The sequence below is a fragment of the Charadrius vociferus genome, unplaced genomic scaffold, assembly GCF_000708025.1.
Source record: "Charadrius vociferus isolate BGI_N301 unplaced genomic scaffold, ASM70802v2 scaffold255, whole genome shotgun sequence".
NCBI classification, from domain to species: Eukaryota; Metazoa; Chordata; class Aves; order Charadriiformes; family Charadriidae; genus Charadrius; species Charadrius vociferus.
The window spans coordinates 4,040,280-4,059,036 of record NW_009648785.1 but is presented as its reverse complement, the minus strand read 5'-3'; positions in this window follow the sequence as shown (position 1 = coordinate 4,059,036).

Below are 18,757 nucleotides of genomic sequence, written 5' to 3'. Positions count from 1 at the left end.
ATTGGACCTTCTTGTAAAATAAATCATCATAGACTATTCTTGAAGCAGTTTGGCCTATTTTCTCTCAAAACACAGTACCTTGCTTTTTAGTAGCTTGACCAGAAACTCTTACCTTTGTGAATTTAAATTACTCTTTTGTAGAAGATGTAAAATTTGCCTGTCTTGTTCCATCCCATGCCTCAGACTAAGTTTTAAATGTTTGCTTTCCTTGTGCAGGAGGAATGCTTTGTGAAGTATTTCCCTTCAGCCATGAAAAATATTAATGAGTCTTCTTCAAAGTTTGTGGAATCCATATAGTCATGTCAGCAGTAATCCCTAGGCCATCAGTCTTCCAAACCCAGGAAAATACACGCTTGCACACTTGCTGCATCTGTATTAATACATTATTAAGCCTTGACTGCAGGTGACACATATTGGCCCATAGTGGTCCATACTGCTAACTGGTACTAGTCCCTGGTCTTTCCTGTCCCTGAACTGTGCCTACACCTTGCCTAGGAGAGCCACAGTCGTGTTAAAAATGTAATGGCTACTTGCTAGCCTTGTTAGCTGTGTCTCTACTAGCAAACTAAGCAGGCCCAGGGAATAAGACCCCAGGACTACAACTGTCCCAAAGATTGAACTGTAAAGATTGTCCTGCCATGACTGCAGCTTGATCTCAATTGTTCCCTGCCGTGAGATGCCAAGACTTCATGCACGACACGGTACAGACAGGGGTGTCTTGCTGCTAAGGGAGTTGAATGCATCTGCCCACTTTGGTGGGTGGCAAGGGACCACACTGTGCAGGTCTCACACAGCCTCACAGCCATCAGTGGTCTGTGTTTTACCACTGTAGGTGTACTCATTAGTTTACTAATGCAGACACAACCTCAGTGACCTGTCCTGTTTAATACTTACTGGAAGACTGCTATGGGATAACAAGTCACTCACGCAAATGGAAATTCTTCAAAATGAGAAAGCATCCTGCTTACTAGCCAGGCCAGAAGAACATCCTAAGGTGTATTACACCCGTGTTTGCTTTTCTGGCTTATCTGTCTTCCTTTAACCACCTCTTCCCCATCCCAGCACTCCACTCTCCCCTTCAGGTTTCAACCCACCAAAGATTGTTTTTCCATCATTGCAACCACCATTTTGAGGTATGTTGACCTCAGCACAAAGATGGGTGTGAGCTGCCATGAGCGGAGGAGCAGGTAGCTGGGCCACAGGAGGTGTGTGAATACAGAGGGAGCTCCTTCAAATGCCAGAGCTGCTACAACATGCCACATGAAATTACCATCCAGGAACAGCCTGTAATTACTGGCTGGAATGTTCATACCTTCCAGGGAGCTATGTTTTCCAGCCCACAGTTCCTTCACAAGGAGGGGAGAAGGGGCAGAATGAGGGAGAACATATGCTTGCACATGCACCAGCAGTGATAATGTCTTCTCTCTTTTCCCTTTGACTGGGGACTGAATGACTGCAAGCTTTTGTTAGCAGACCTTAATCTTTAGATTTTCTTATAGCTCCCACAGTGATTGTACCTTAGGGCATGAAAAACACTGATCTGCACCACTGACTATTTATTTAGTGGAACAACGTCTCCTTCCACCCACCATGGAGTCCTTCTTTTCCCTCTTATCTCAGAAAGAAAGGGAGGTCAGGAAAATCCAGGAAAATAAAATGTGACTGAAATTTCCCGGATTTGCTGGGAAAAATAAATATAATTCCAGACTCTGTTTGATACATTATTTGTCTCTTTAGAAATCTGAATTTGATGAACTCTGAAGTTCCATCCTCCTTAAAGTGTATTGCTCAATTCCCCAGAGCTGGCAGAAAATGGACAGAACACGAGGCATGTTGAAAAGCTAGCAGAGCATGTGTACTTCTTGAAGAGTACATAAAGTGCCCAATACTCACTGTTTCAGATGGAGAAAACTGTCCTCATTTTTAATCATGTCGCATTCCTGACTTGTTGGAAGTTTCTTGGAAAGCAAGAGGGCAACATTTCCAGTTCTGTTTGTTGATAAAAATGATCATTATGCAACATTCTGGCAATAGCACTTATAACCCATTTCTTTAGTATTTTTCTCTGCATGCTGTTTTCTCTATTATCCTTTCTTTGGTTGTGTTACTTTTTCCTCATGCTTCAAAAGGAGAACATATGGTTCTTAGTTTTCTTTTGAGTGTATTTATTTAGCTTCTCCTTAGAGGAAGTGTGACTGTTACTCCAATTTGTTTTTCTGACAAGCTAAAGTAGTGTTTCTGTATGTCTTCACTGCTATGCATTAAAACAATTGTTTGCATTAAAATAATTTTCTTCTATTTTATGCCTTGATTTGTGTTTCAGATCTAACACTAGAGCCTACTTTTATCTTGTTATAAGACTTCTGTCAAACCCAATTCTATTGACTAAAACTACTTTTATCTTGTTATAAGACTTCTGCACCTTCAGTCAAACCCAATTCTATTGACTAAATTACAGTTTTAAATCCAAACTTTAGTTAAAATTTAACCACGATTGTGTAGGTGGGGGATTTTTCTCTTCATTTTCTCCTTTCTTTTAGTTCAGCACACCCCATGACTGACTTGTGGCATCTGTTATTCCTGTCTTCTGCTGTATGTGAACTGAGGTGACAGCTCCTCCCAAATGGTAATTTTATTTTACAAGGGAACATGTTCTAGAATGAACCAATTTTTTTTTTTTTTTTCACCTCTGCTTTTTCATCAATCTGCTTGATTCAAGGAGGTCTATAGCCAACTCCCAGGGCTATCAATGTGAGGTGTAGCTACCTTACAGGATTACTTAAGTATTTTCATTCTTTGCCTGTGGCAAAAGAAATGTGTTTATGCAAAGCTGAAGTTTTCTCTCCCATTTGTTGTTTTTGTTTTTTTTTTTTCCCCCCTAGTCGAGTCCAAGAGGTTGATCACTTTGGCTGAGATACTGGCGCTTCAACTCTGGATTTGGGACTGATTCACTGAATCAAATGTTCTTGACAAACTCTTTGGGGGAAGTGTCAGGCCAATTTACAATCAATTGCTACAGACAGTAGAAACATCTGCTTCCCATCCTCTTCCTTTCATTCACCCTTAGAGACAATTTTGGCTAAAGTGGAAGAAATTGTAGGATGCCCATTAACATGTGTTACTTTATTTAGCATCTGCATTTTACTCCTCTTTCATTTGTTTCTAAACTAATCTTCATCTGCTGAGCCAAGAACAAATGACAAAAAGCACAAAATCTGGCAAGGCAGCAAAGATCAGCAAGTGACTGCAGGGGACAAGAGAAGGAATTTGTTTCACTAAGGTTTTCAGCTCATTTCTGACATCAGACAAAGCTTCCAAGACCCTCAGGGCACCACTTAGAAGAAAAATATTTTTAAACTATATTCTTAAAAATAAAAATTATTTAAATTTTCTATTGTATCTAAAGCAGTGACAATCAGTGTTCAATTCAGTTGCTCACATAGAGGTGCGTAGTGATGTTTGAGATACCTGATGACCATGGGTTCTATTGATTCCAGAAGGGCATGGGTATCTCCACTGGTCCTCCTAGCCTGTGCAGCTGCCTTGGGTGTCCTGGAGGATCTCAAATCCCATGACAAAATGGCAACTGGGCAGGTGAATTGAGTCCTGAGATCCACTATCAGTATACAGGACAAAGCCAATGTTAGTGTACCTGAACACCTGATGAGAACACAATACAAATGCAATGTTCAGGCACAGCTCATGTGTAATTTTTAATTTACATACAAGTTTTAATTTTTAAGATGAGGTTTAGGCATAGTCTCGTGGTGACTCTGCCGGCTTGTTGGACCATGAGGTGTCAGCTGGATTTCCTGGATTCCCCCTTGCCCTGTCTTCCCTGTTTCCAGCCAGGAGCTGCCCACTGCCCTGGCGTTGTTCAGATGTGGAAGTGTCTGATGGGTGGGGGAGGGAACAAGGGATGCCACTTCAGTGCCCAAATGGTTTTTGTGAAGTTCAAATTTCCCCAGCGAAGGCAAATACACAACTCTCTGCTGCCCTCCTGTCTGGCTCTCAGGGTTAAGAGGCTCCCATCATGTGCACTGTATAACGTATGTAGCTATAGATTTCAGCCGTGTCCTGAACTTAGACTAGGAAAAAAGTAATCAGGCATAGGGTTGGGGATTTTTTTCTAGTGTTAGAAGGTTTAGTGCAACACTGGTGCTGCTGAGGAACACTTTGGCCAGACATTGTCAAAGCCACCCATTGCATTCAACCAAAAGTGTCCTAAAGGCTATAAAGCCTGACTGTGTTGATATCCATCTCTGCACAAAGCAGCATGGTCCCTCCTATAGGACTTTCTCTGGGATTACCGTCCTCAGCACCTCCGCAGTGGACATGATGACTTTTTCAGAGATCGCCCAACCATCCTCCTCTTCATCACAACTTATGAATTAGCTGTGCTGACAGGGGTATTAGAAATTGTGTCCTAGGCAAAACTGTAAGAGTGATACTTTTACTTGCAATATGAAGTGAAAAGATGAGAAAATTGTGCCTTTTTGCTCTGTCACAAGCACCCAAGGTTTAAGCATCATCTATTTTGTGTTCCTAGGTCCTGCACAGCTAAAAGAGAATTTTCAAAGATGTACAAAAAACTCATCATGAACCAAATCCTCTTCCTCTTTCTGACTGATGAAAAAGTGAGTTTGCTCATTCTTCCACAATTACCTTATATAAGGAGAAGCAAAACAATGTGAATTACTCAATGCCTACATTTGCAAAGAAATCTCTTGCGGCTGCCAAAATCCTGCTCTCAACTCTATATTTTGCACTGAATTTGATACTTCTTCAAAGTGCATGTCAATACTGGTATATGACATTTGAGATTGTTAGCATTCTTTCCAAAGAGGTCTAGGTCTAAGAACGTTTTCCTGCAACAACAAGTAAAAATAGCTACATTTCCTTTGAAGTTAACACAGAGCCCCCCAAACTGCAGAGAGTGAATCTCCCCCACCAAAATATTTGACAAACAAATGTCCACATTTTCAGCTGGAGACCAATGTATACATTTGTTAGGCTGGCTGTTTTCTAGACCACACATTTTTATTATTGATCAAAACTCAGAATCTAGGTTTATTTTAGTCTTTCACATAAATAGGCTAAAAGCTCTAGATCATTAGTTCTTTCTGCTTTTATTTACTGGAAAATATTTCATACCACTTTTAGAGATTAAGATTTGGTAACACTTTATTTTAGCTGTCTTATTATTTTAATTTATGTGGTCTTAGGAATAGCACAGATCATAACAAATTCCTTTGGTATTAAAGAGGGTGGTATGTGCACAATGATGGAGAGTCAGCAACAGACAGTTCTATTACATTTATTTTGAATCTTTTTCACTGATTTTGAAGGCTCAGATAAGAAACAAAGCAATTTTTTTAATAAGATTTTTTTCAAAAAGGTGAAATGGGAGAAAGATTGAGGTCTAAGGGTAAATAAAATATTGGCAGAATGCTGATTCTCAAGCTATCTTGAGAAATACAGGTCATGCATAATATCAAATGTCTTGTCATTTTCTTGAATCTCCATGGTCTTCGTGTAGGCTGGCAACGACTCCGTGTCTGAGTCTGTACAGTGAGTCTATACCAGCAGAAAGATTGAACTCAGCACAGTTTGATGTTTAGATGAGTGGTAGACTGATTTTCTAGAGGAGGCTGGAAGAATAAGAGGTGTAGTTTGCTATGAATCTCAGTGATATCTGTCATGAGCCAAGTGTCTCTGCCCTGAGTGGGTCTTCAGGAGGTTCACAAGGCCTCCTGCTTTGCCGAATATGTACCCTATCAACAGTGACAGTTCAACAGGCAGGAGGAAAGGCAGAAAGAAAGGAAAATGTTCTCATCTAAATGAGAAAGATAAGGGGAGAAAGTCTACCCTGAGGTTAAATACTAGAGGAGTTCTGAATCTCTGGCTGAAAAGAAGAGGTAAAAAAAAGAAAGAAAAACTGGCCAAAAATATCACAGGAATCCTTGTCTAAGCAACCTATTACATAACCATAAATCCTGGCAATGAATAGTGAGTGAGCACAATATGCTGCTAAAGCATTGGAATCAGCCTGAGGATAAAGAGTAACCTACTTCCATTTATGTCCAGGTGTAATATTGTCATCCTTGATACCAGAAATGGAAATTAAAGAGATTTATATTGCATTTACCTTGACTTCAATGATTGAATGGCAGTTCACAGGAACTGAGGGAATTTCTCCAGAAATCATTCCTTATTTTAAGAGTGGATCACTGTAATTTAAGATGAGCTCTATACTTGGTATATTTTTCGAAATGTGATGATCCAGGGATTGATATAAAATCTTTTCTGGGACTGTGAGTGTTGGGGATGGTGAGTTATTGCAGTGGGAGTCACCTGGGACGTACTTGCATGATAGGAGGCTCTCTGGAGACACAAGCTGGTTACTTCCAGATTGATCTTGAGTGCAAGTTCTCAATCTGGAAGTAACCATGTGGTTTTTTTCCCTGTCCTCTCCACGAGGTGTAGACTGTCCACGTGATCATTTTAGCAGATCTGACCTAAATGGTTCTCTGCCGCTGCGGGCATTTGGGTGTCCCCTGTTATCTCTGTGCTATGCCCTTAATCTAAAGCTGATTTCAGCCCTCAGTAGGTCAAGTCTCTCTAGAGAAGGGCACTGTACAAGAAGTCAGGCTAACCGATGTCATAGTTTCCTCTAGCGTGAAACTACATTAAATTTTATGAGATTTTAAAAGTTAAACTGAAGAATGAGCAGCACAGTTAGCACACTTGAGAGTCCTCCCTGAGACTTCATTTGGTTTATGCAAAAGGGCAGATAATGTTCAAACATAAGTCAGTGTCATGTAACACAGAGAATTCACTGTGGATTAAAACTTAATCCTTTTAAGAGAAACTTTTCCTCATAGCAACATGTTAGTCGTCCCTAGTCCAAGGTTGTTGGAATGGGCAGGGAGAAGCAATACTGCTCACACATACAAACAGCAACACCACAGCAACAACAAAAAATGGGCGCTCCTGAGCCATATTTAGGCAGCTAAATAAGCAGCTTCACTCAGAACTGTGCTGCGCACTTGAAGACATGCCCAGTAGTGTAGGACCCACAACAGATGCTGATTATTATTGATGTTTGATTTTAGCCAAACACAAACCGCCCAGCTGACAGCTGCACTGGCAATTTGCTGTTAGCCTCAGAGAGGTCATGGAGCTATATAAAATGTAGTAACCGCCCCTCTTCTTCATCTGGCACATAGCCAGGGGAAGTCATAGAGCCCAATATCCAATTGTCATAGAAGGAACAGTAGGGTCACAGAATCAATATGGATGATTTAAAGGCTTGGGCGGACAGTCTGCTTAGGTCATATTTTTGTATTAGAGAAGCTGATGACTACAGGAGGACTAATTATGGGACTCCTGGTCACATCATCCTATAACAAAACTAAGATTTCTCTTGGAAAAAGAATCAAAAAATCCAGTGAAATATTCAGTGCTGTAACTCCTGAATGTGTTAGCTGTCTGGCACCAAGAATTCACAATGCTTTGATGGACACCTAAATTGCTGTGCCCTAAGAGAGTCTTAAGTGAGGCAAAGAAAGGGATTTAGAGCAACCATAAGCTACATCAGTTGGTAGAAAATGCTAAACTGAGGGCTGCAGATGAAATTATTTCTGTACACAGGTTCCCAACTCAAGACTTTTCTCAGCTGCCTCTGAGTAGTTTTATATTGCACAGTGCATGTTTACCTTCTGCTCACTGAAGTTTGGGCTTCTCTTACCATAGGTCCTCTATCAGTTCTGCAAGGCAGTTGTTTGGTTTTGTTTTCTTCTGTGTAATGGACCTGTAATGACTCAGACTCCAGTAGATGCTCTATGCAGATATTGTCATCAGGAGAAATGGGGTCCAGATTGCACTGCGAGAAGACACGTTTTCAGACCAACTTGCAAATTCTTTGCTTGGGACTGATATACCTCAAAATGTTTTATATAGATAGACATGCACCTTTGCTGTAAATGCAGTTATCCAGACAAAGATAAAGTACTTTTCATTTTTGTTTCAAAGATGATCTGAGTTTTGATGCTTTATTAATAGGTGGCACATAACACCAAACCAGTCCCAGGCCACCATTTTTACACTCACAGCCTAGAAAGATTCAAACGTTACCTCCATTTATAACACTACCACACTGTATAGTTTGATCATTTCCCTCTTTTAGGAAGTAAGTTTATGGGTTCAGCTTGATGAGACTCATGATGCTGTTTTCAGTCATTTATGTAAGTACCTAGAAAATAATTGTATCATGCGTCCAAATGGAGTGGTTCTTTGGCAAAAGCGGCAACATTTGCTGATGGAGTAAATAACTAGTTTAAAAGAGTAACAACAATGCACTAGAAATTCAGGAACTCTGAATTGTTTTGGAAAGGGCAATGAGAAGTAAATGGTTCTGATTGAGAACTGTGAATTCTGAGTAAGTAATAAATAGTGCAAACTAGTAGAAATATAGAACGGGCAGGAACTACAGACCTTGAGTTGTCTCAACCTTGGAAGTTGCTACTAGGAAAACTTTAGAGTTGAGGCTCATGAAGTTTTCTTACCTGCTTTATAACACAGATGTAGCAAGCAAGTTTTATTTTTATTATTAAAAAGGAAAACAGGCTAAGTTATCCCTTTGGTTCTCAAGCACTGGATAATTGCAGGGATGGGTGAAAGAAAAACAAGAAAGTGTCTGCAGTCAATGGATTGGGACAAATTCACAGGTTTAAAAACAACATGTGGGTAGAGATTTCTTGACATTTCTACTCCCTTATCTCTGTCCTGGGAAATATATCTACAGATGTATTGGGAGAACTGGTTTCTGGTGTTTATATTATCAGTTAGGTACATTTAATTCCAATTAAGTGTTTCAAGATATTGTATTACAGTGGTACATATCAATGTAATGTTTTCTTCATCCTGCCTAGAGCATTTTCGTATTGAGACTCAGAAGATAATAATTAAAAAACCACAACTGTGAGGTCAAAATAAACATAACGGGAAAAAAAGGAACAGTGAACAGCCTTAGGGACAGATGCCTCTGGGTGCTTAAGAGAGTAACCCCAGCTAACAGTTTGTGTTATGATTTGTGAAGTGCTTCAGGATCCTTCAGAACTTTAATAATGGCAAACTGCCATCAAACAGAGCTATGACAAAGCTAACAAGGCAAAGCCTAAAATATTATAAAATTGATAGCTTAGTTTCTTTGGCTAGAAGTGGCTTAAATAGCAGAGGCAGAGGGCATGTAGTTCAGAGGAGGGGTATTGGCTTTCTTCTGGACCTGACCTGAAGATTTGAGCATTTCAGACATTCAGAGTACTGGCAGGCTCATAGTAAGCCAGCCTTTTGTTGCTCCGCACAACCTGAATAATGCTGTACATTGCTCTTGCATGCCTGACTCTGTTTTCACGCACGAACACTTAGGTGTCCTAAAAGTTTTACCCTAGAATTAAAATATAATCTAATATGACACTTGTCCAACAGAAACTGTACTGCTTGTGGTCCTCAGTGAGAACATACCACTAGAACATCAATAAATGAACTAAACCAGAACAGCATTATTGAAGAAACTCAATCTTTTGGCTGGCTCTTGCCAGTCATGTTGACAAGCAAAAAAGTCAGGAGAAACTTGCCTTTGAGAGAGAAAGAAAACAGCGACTGCTGGATTGTTTGCACATGTTGTTAGCAGAAACTTCTAGCAGTATAAAGTACTTATCAGGAAAAAAAATGTTTTCCCAATGATTAATATTTTTTGTATAGGAAATCCTTTCAACTCCACAAAATAACACTTAATGAATTAAAATAAATACCTTCAAGTTCCATAATTTGTTCTTGTCCAATGTATATCTTTGTTTTGTGATGAAAAAATCATCCCGTTCTCCCTGGGAGTTGCAAATGCAGCCACTTTATGCAGCTGACAGCATTTATTATACAATATGAAGAATCGTTGTGCTACTACATGACTGTGATTAATTTCTCCAGCACTGAAGTGTGTTCTGGGGTGGAGATTAACAGAAGCTTTATTGTGTGGGCCTGACTGCATCAGTTTTTTCTTTTGCTCTCCTTCCTTCACCACATCTTCTGATCCCATCATTTTCTGCTTGACCTGAGCCCTCGAAGGCTGTTCATCCCACCAGTGCTGTTCATGCCAGTACTCAAAGCCATCTCATTGCCCCTCTTCAAATCTCTTCTTTTTCCCAGATCTCTTGCCAATGCTGAAGCCATGGGTCCCAACAGGGCTGGTGTTCCTAAGGTTTTTAGCTCGCAATCCCCATCCCACCCTGTGGCTTCTCACGGTCAGGAGTCATCATGCACCTCACTGCTGGGGACGTCAGTGTCAGAGGTCCCTGTGACTACTGAGGGAGAAACCTCAAAAATAGTTAAATACTGGTATCTTGGTGCAAACTGACCCGGAAGAAAAGAAAAGCATCCACAGGCATAGAGAGGAATGTGTGAAAAATATTCTGGGTGCAAATACCAAAGAAATAAAGTTTTTAAAAAAAAAAGAAAAAAGAAAGAAAGCATGAATAAGTAAAATAAGTAGGCTTGGAGTCACTGAAGGCTGATCTTGCTTGCATAAAACCACGGTTATTCTATTTCCTCATTTTGCAGCAAAATTCATCTCTCCGCTGCCACTGCCTTCACCCACTGAAGGATCCATCTACAAACTTAAGTAAATGATTTTCTCCCACACCAAGATTTCTTTTGAACGTAAGCAAAATGTGTAAATTCTCAGTATTGCCAATGGAGAGAGGAAGATGCCTCTAGGGCCTCCAGAAGGAAGACCCCATTTGCCTATTGCTTATGTGCACGTTGTCTGTGGAGGACAGCTTGCAGACAGCCCTGGCCAGGCAGTGCAGCCTGCCCTGAGAAAACAGTGCCTCAGGGGTCTAGCTGCTTCCACACCATGTACCACTAGCCCGAGTCCCCTCTGGGCCCCATCCGACACGCTGTTCTCCTGGAACAGGTTTGGTTTTGCTGTGATTTTTCAGTTCAGGGTACTAAAAATAGCGAGAGTGGCATCTAAATAGCAGTGTCAACCACTTTTGTCCTCAAATCATCATGTTACATTGAAAAGTTTATGTTGATGGTTAGATTGGTTTATAATCTAAGTAATATAGCAAACATATCAATGCTTATGAGAAGAAACTAATTTCTCACTGTGAATGAAAGGCTTTTAAAAAACTTTAATATGCAATTATAAGTCCATATATACATACTCCTGTATATGCAATTAGGTCTAAATATAAGCATCTGAATTACTAGACTAGTAATTCTTAGACTAGACTAAATATAAGTATCTGAATTACAAGACAAGTAGGATGTGCCTCTGCAGGTTTCAAAGGTGGCTGCCCTGCTCCCTGGATGTGGTACCACAGTGTGTCTGATGTACAGATCCAAATGACTACCTTTATTGAGGATCATGAGCTACTTATTGCCCATTATTTACCATGGAACCCTTGTAAGCCTAAAATATCTGTTGTAAAGAGAGAGAAAGATCCTTTGATCATAAATACCAGCTACAATAACCATGCAGAAACCTCTACCTTTTCCTCTCTTTAAGCTCACACCTGCAAAACTCAACTGATGTACAGATGTGAAAAAAACATCTCAGTTTTAAAAGCTACGGTAGCGAGGAGGCTGAAATCCTGGTGTAGCCAGCTGTGTGTGAAGAGTCTAGTTCTGCTAATGTAGGAAGGTGTAAAGCTAAAGAAGGCTGCAGAGACAAGGGACAGTGACATATATTGTTTAAAAATTACATGGTTTTCATTTCAGTGGGGACACACCAGCTTGATCCAGCAAATCATTACTAGTAAACACTATATGTAGAGTGGAAGCGTTACCAGCCTTTGACTTGCTTTTGCATAGTGCTTTTAGTTCTCCTTTTAAAGCAAAAAAAAAAAAAAAATCTGTATGAAGGACAATCTGTCTTATGTTATTTAATAAGTTCTTGCAAACCCATGAGCTCAATTCTTGTTCAGCTTTCAAACAGATGTTATCTTCTTTAAAAATGATCACATCCCAAATGCAGTAATTTTAAGTGCACATTCACTGTGTAGTCCAACACTTCTTGGGTTTAAAAACACATTTTATTACAAGCCAGAACATCGGTATCTTGAAACAGAATGTGTATATACACTTTGGAGCAGGGACAGAATAGCAGATACCCTTCAATCCCAGATGAACCATGGGGATGAAAAGTAATTTATTTTCCTCTTCTCTCTTTCCCCTTTTCTTTATCATATGCATGGTGCATATTCAATTTTCTCATGCAACAAAGCACTCCTTCTGCAGGCCAGGTCACAGACCCAGTCTATCTTCCAACCTGGTGAATTAGGGCTGTCACTTAGAAGAGGTGGGTTGAGATGTCCTGGCAGAGAAGTGCTCCTTCAGCTCCCGTCCCACAGTGTGGCCATCCCTTCCCTATAGCTGAGTGCTGCACGAGTCCAGCCAGGTCAGGGTTTTCAGAGCAGGATGTCCAAAACAGACATCAGAAGGGTTTCTGGATATTTTCAAAACGTTGGGATCAGCTAAATGCCTAATTGCTCAGCACTATTGAGACATATTGTTCTGGGCATGGCCAAAGCACATGTGGGATTTGAGGCTATGGAGCTTTTGGAAATCAGGAAATTTCGTTCCAAAACTTTCCTCATTTGGAACTAGGAAACTTAAGGAACACATTGCCTCTTTGGGGATGTGGCATCTGAACAGACACATAAATGCTTTCCATTTCAGCAAGTGGACTGATCCTTCTTATAGACCTGCCTGAGAGGCTTACATAGGGCACCGGAATTTAAATGGTGTGTAGGACTTGAAAGTAACAGCAGGTCCTTCCTTGAAGTGCCCTGTCCCAAGGTAGTGGCTGCCTTGTCAGGAACACGTCCCTGTTGCGCAGGTGGAGTGAGCCCGCCCGTGAGATTATTTGGCCCTGCTGTGAACAAGGAGAGAAGCAGGTTCTCTTTCTATTTTTCGCTCTGGTTTTGTTTTTTTTTCGCTCCCCGTTCACTGTGTCACGCATGACTGATAAATCTGCCAGACAGGGAAGAAACTGAATTTTTGTTATTATCATCCTGAAAGAATATAAATTTTTGCAATTCGCTTGTGTTAATGCTGCACAGCTGTTTGATGGTCTGACTGTAAAGGACCAAGAAGATATTTTAAAGCTTGGACTTTTTCAAACAATGTGCTTCTGATTGCTTTTCAGTCAGCTCAGAAGCAGCCTGGTTGCAGAGATAGGCTGACTCTGCCATTCAGACTGCTTTAAGCTGAGACACAATAATCAATGCAGCGTGGAAGTCAGTGTTTGGTGAAGAACCTAAGTGTAAGGAGAAGAACCCAACTGTAAGGAGAGGACTCGGAAGCATGAGGAGGTCTACCTTCATGCTCTGTGTTGCTAGAAAAGTGGGTAGGATTAGAGGGTAACACCTCTCAGAGTCCACAGCGGTAAGACAAATGAAAACAAAAAACACAAACAGGATCAAATTTTGCAAGGGATGAGGCACTGCTTGCCAAGTATTAAGCCACCTGAACGAGTTTAAACTCCTTGTATAGTGTTGGAAACTTTTAAATTCATAATTACAGCAAGAAAAGTTGGTGAAGAAGTCTTTTTTTAAATAAAAGACGTCAAGGCTGTGAAAAGAGTAGAATGGAGAAAGAGCCAAGTACTCCACTATGGACTACCAAGTGATAGAAAGGACACACCCCACTGGGATAAGAAATACATTTTAAATAGGGTTATCAGGCTTTAGTATAGAGTTAGACGAAATTTAGAAAATGATCCTGAATGAAATTACCTAGGCCCTTTTTCATCCTTCATGGATACACTGGTAGGTTTTGATACCCTCATGTTTCTTAGATGATACTCATGTTTTTTTCCTGTCCTGGGACTGGGGCCAGGCAGACAGCCCTTGCCTGTTTCCCACCCAAATAATCCAAAGAGTCCAACTGTATTTCTCACCTGTGAGAAACCTTCCTTTCAGAGAACACAGCTATTTCCTACATCCCCAGCAAAGAGCTGTATTACGGATACAGTCAGAGTTAACTCAAGAGCTCTTCAGATCGTTAGAGGAAATGCTGATAAGTGAATGGAGGATGTTGCTGTAAGTAGGGGGAATAACATTTATTTAAAAAAAATATGATTTGTTTAAGTTAAGATTTACCTCTTGAAGCCATCTGTCAGATTTTAAAAATACCATTTGCAAATTCTTCAAATGATACTTTGGAAGCATAAATACTGTTGCTCTGAGTATACTACCACTATGTAGGGAATTAAACAAGCCCTTTGATTTTCATTAGTTTGCCTGGCCTGATCTTTCTCTAAGCCCTTTCCCTGACACAATGCTGCAAAGGAAAATGCGGAAGTTCCAACATTAAAAATTAAACAAAAATCCTATTATATTTTATTCATTGTGAATTGGAGGTGAGAGGATGGGGACTGCTGCACACTGTGCCCCATGCTAGCAGTGTCAGAAAAATTATGTCACTTTTCAGCAAAGCAGAATTATTTGGTTTCAAAGTGCCAGTTGTAATTAGACCTTTCCTTTTAAAAGAAATTCCCAGTGTGTGTAGGCAAGATCAGCTGCTTGCTTTGTGTGAATTTTCAGATTGCCGAGCTACTTTCCCTTGGTCTGATTTCCTTTGAAAAGCCCTGTTTCTTTAGGCTGAATTCATCCATTTCCATTGTAAATGTAGCACAGAACACGATTACTTTATAAGAGCTGGAAATTCAGAATGGCCTTATTTAGAAGGCAGAAGCCTTAGATTTGTTGTCAATTTGTAAAAAGTTATGACTCTATTGCTGTGATCTGTTAGACTAGCAAATAGGAATATTGTTACACATGCTTTAAAGAATAACTATGAGAATCTAATCCTGGATTACTGTAGTGCTCATGGGTCTCAAATTAAATCAGTAAAAGTGGCTTAATCTTTCCTATACATTTTCAGAAGTGACAAAGATATTTAAAAGGTTTCTATCTATTAGTTTTCAGCGGTGAAGGATAATGTGATGCAGATGAGGTGAAAGGGGTTTTTTGTTTGTTGTGTTGAATTAGCAAGAATGGCGTGTAAAGGATAGATTTTAAAGATGATAGAAATAGCTGTGGGGGTTCTTGGAAGAGGAAAAAGAAGAGAAGAAGTCAGAGGGTGGTCTGAAGGACTAGAGGACCAGTGGAAAACATAGACACAGCAGTGAGTAGAAATTGAGGAAGCAGCCAGAAAGGTGGAATATAATTAAAGGCAGAGAATGAGAGCCTTTGCATGAGTTTTCTCAACAGATAGAAAAACATTAAAATATTTGGAAAAAAGGGGGTGAAATCAAAGAGTGAAGATGACAAATCAAGGGAATGATAGCTGCGTCCCACAGGCAGCAAAAAATTTTATTGGTGGAGGGGACATTAGCACACTGGCAGAAAAGCTGCAGAGGCAAGAGCAACGGCGTAGGAGCCAGAGCAAAAGGAAGAAGGATGGGAGCTGAAGGTGGAGCTGAGCGACAACCAGCATGGTCTTGGTAAGAACAAATAATGTCAGGCCTTTCAAATTTCCTTCTCTAGCTCTATGAATGAGAGAGGAGCAGAAGGTACCCTGTGTGGTGTCTGTAATAAGGCTTTTCACATTGCTTTACAGAGCATTCTCACAAGCAGGCTTTGAAAATACGTTTCTAAATGGAACTGCAACAGGCTGAGGTGTAAAACAGGCTGGAAATAGGTTCTCTGTAGTGATAATCAAGGGGGATGCCTCAGAGCCTGTTTTCATTAACTATGGAAGGATAGAAAAGAAGAATTCTCTTTAAACAAACAGATGACATGCAGCTGTAAGGAGTTAACCAGGAGATTGTATAATATGATCAGAATCATGGAATAAAAAAGGGGAGAAAAAGACATCGTAGGAGAAAAAGCCTAAAAATTAGGACACATTCAATGAGAATAAATCCTGGTGCACACTTTTTAGGTAGCTATAATGAGCTACCATGTAGGAAAGATCTGATGTTCAGAGACAATCTCAATCTTCTGAATAGTTCTTGCTAGCAAAAATCTTAAATAAGTGTCTACAAGAAGGAAATCTAGAGATCAAGCCAGTTTTCTTCTCTCCTTTCTTTTCGCAAAGTAGACTCCCTTGTACCTTTACTCCTTGATTTTCACCAGGATTTTTTAAATACAGCGGTTTTACCATTTATTGACACAACCAGATATCATCTTGTCATTCCCTTTCCATACTAAAACTAGAAGGTCTGAAAGGAAGTTTCAACTATTCGCTGTTGCAAAATTCATTTCCTCTGGAGAACAAGAAAATTAATCATTAGCGATCCAAGAAGCAGCAAAGTCAAACCATATCCTTAAGAGTAGGCATTTAATAGTTTAAGGATTTTTGTAAATCAGTCTGACAGCTGGACTCACCAGCGTATTTCTTCTTAAAAGTCCTGTCACTTCTGACATGTTAATTTCTTTGTAAATTATCAATAACTGTAATGATCAGAAGGTACCTGGATCTGTTTTTCCTAGCAGAGATCTGTAACACCTTTCTAACAGCTCTTTAATTCCTGCTTGTCTGTGCTGGAAAAAGAAGTTTAACTGGTGCCAGTTTAACTATTATTCATATACAATCATAGAATCGTCTACATTGGAAGGGACCTTGAAGATCGAGTCCAACCATTAACTTAACACTGCCAGAACCACCACTAAACCATGTCCCTCAGCGCCACATCTACCCATCTTTTAAATACCTCCAGGGATGGTGATTCCACCACTGCCCTGGGCAGCCTGTGCCAATGCTTGACAACCCTTTCGGTGAAGAATTGTTTTTAATATCCAATTTAAACCTACCCTGGTGCAACTTGAGGCTGTTTCCTCTTGTCCTATCACTTGTTACTTCAGAGAAGAGACCAACCCCCCGGTCTCTACAACCCCTCACCAGCTTTGTTGCCCTTCTCTGGACACACTCCAGCACCTCAGTGTCATTCTGGTAGTGAGGGGCCCAAAACTGAACACAATACTTGAGGTGATGCCTCACCAGAGCCAAGTACAGGGGGATGATCACTTCCCTAGTCCTGCTGGCCACACGGTTCCTGATACAGGCCAGGATGCCCCTGACCTTCTTGGACACCTGGGCACACTGCTGGCTCATATTCAGGCAACTGTCCACCAGCACTCCCAGGTCCTTTTCTGCCGGGCAGCTTTCCAGCCTCTCTTCCCCAAGCCTGTAGTGCTGCATGGGGTTGTTGTGACCCAAGTGCAGGACCCGGCACTTGGCCTTGTTGTACCTCATACCATTGGCCTCAGCCCATCGGTCCAGCCTGTCCAGATCCCTCTGTAGAGCTGTCCTACCCTCAAGCAGGTCAACATTCCCACCCAACTTGGTATCATCTCCAAACTTACTGAGGGTGCACTCCATCCCCTCAGCCAGGTTGTTCATAAAGAGGTGGGCTTTACTCTCTAAGGAAAAGATTTTTTGTTGGATGACATCTTTCCACAGAAAATGTCTGTGCCCAGAAACCCTGGGAAGTATTGCAGACTTCTCCCAAGCCATCTCATTCCCCAGGCTCTCTCATCTCACTGCTGAGAGAAGGTTTGATTGGGATTAAAAGTGTGGCTCCTTCCCTCTTGCAGCCTTGACAAGGTTTTAGATGCCAGTCTGAATGCTGGATCCAGGTGCCACAGCCAGACCACATCCTGGATCCTTGAGAGTCAACAAAGGCTGATAATCAATCACATTTAGTTTGTGTATTAGTTGCTGATACCCAAATAATTCTGAAACAAGCCCAAATAATTTTAAACTACCAAAACCAGTGAGGTTCTGCACACACCACACCCACCTAAAGCACACAACTTTAGTTCTATTGCCATAGTGTAGAAATCATTGCTCCTAAATGTAACATCTCATCTTTTAAACATGGACCTAATTTATGTCCCAAGGGCAATTGATCTGAGAGTCTCCAAGGCCCATCCATTTCCTGCAGCTTGTCTTTAACTTCTGCAGACTCTCCACAGTTTCCATTTTGCCTTGGGCTCCTGGGAAGTCTCTGAACATTTTCATAGATGCCATTGAAATGTGAAAGTAAGTTGGTATTTCCCTGGCAGTTGGTTATTCCATAAAAAAAAAAAAAAAATAAAAATCCGTAATTATCTGTCACGGGGTTTCATGCCAGCATTTGGCATTTGCCGCTGGAAGAGAGGGGAAAGTATGTTTAATGAACCACTAGTCTTACTTGATAGACCAGCTCTTATGTGTCCTTATTTTCTGCATGAATGGAACAAAGAAACAAAGATTTTAGAAAAAAAGAAAAAGGAAACAAAACACCGAGTTATTTCCTTCCTGCTAATAATTCTGTAAATATACTGATTTAAATGATGTTCATGGAGATCCAGGTTGAGGTCTTTTCCTTGCATGTTGGTAGATAATTCTATTCAAGCTTTTAAATAAAACTTAAAAATAGATACTTAAGGATTAATGTATGCACTGAATAAGATAAAGTTCGTTAGGATAACTGCAGGTAAGAATACTTCAAATAATCTGCTTGTTTGTTTTTATAAACCTTTTTACATTGTGTTCCCCTAATGACTGCTAAAGACAAGTTGCTTTAAAAGCAGGAGCAGCAGGGGAAGGGATGAGCTCCCACATGTAGATTGCACATTCCTCATATGGGGGATTTACAGTTTACAAAGAACAGTGCAAAAAACACCACTGGGTACAGATGCATGTGTATTAAATCCAAGTTCTATGTTAACAAAATGACTATTTAAAGCTCTTTCTTTCCACT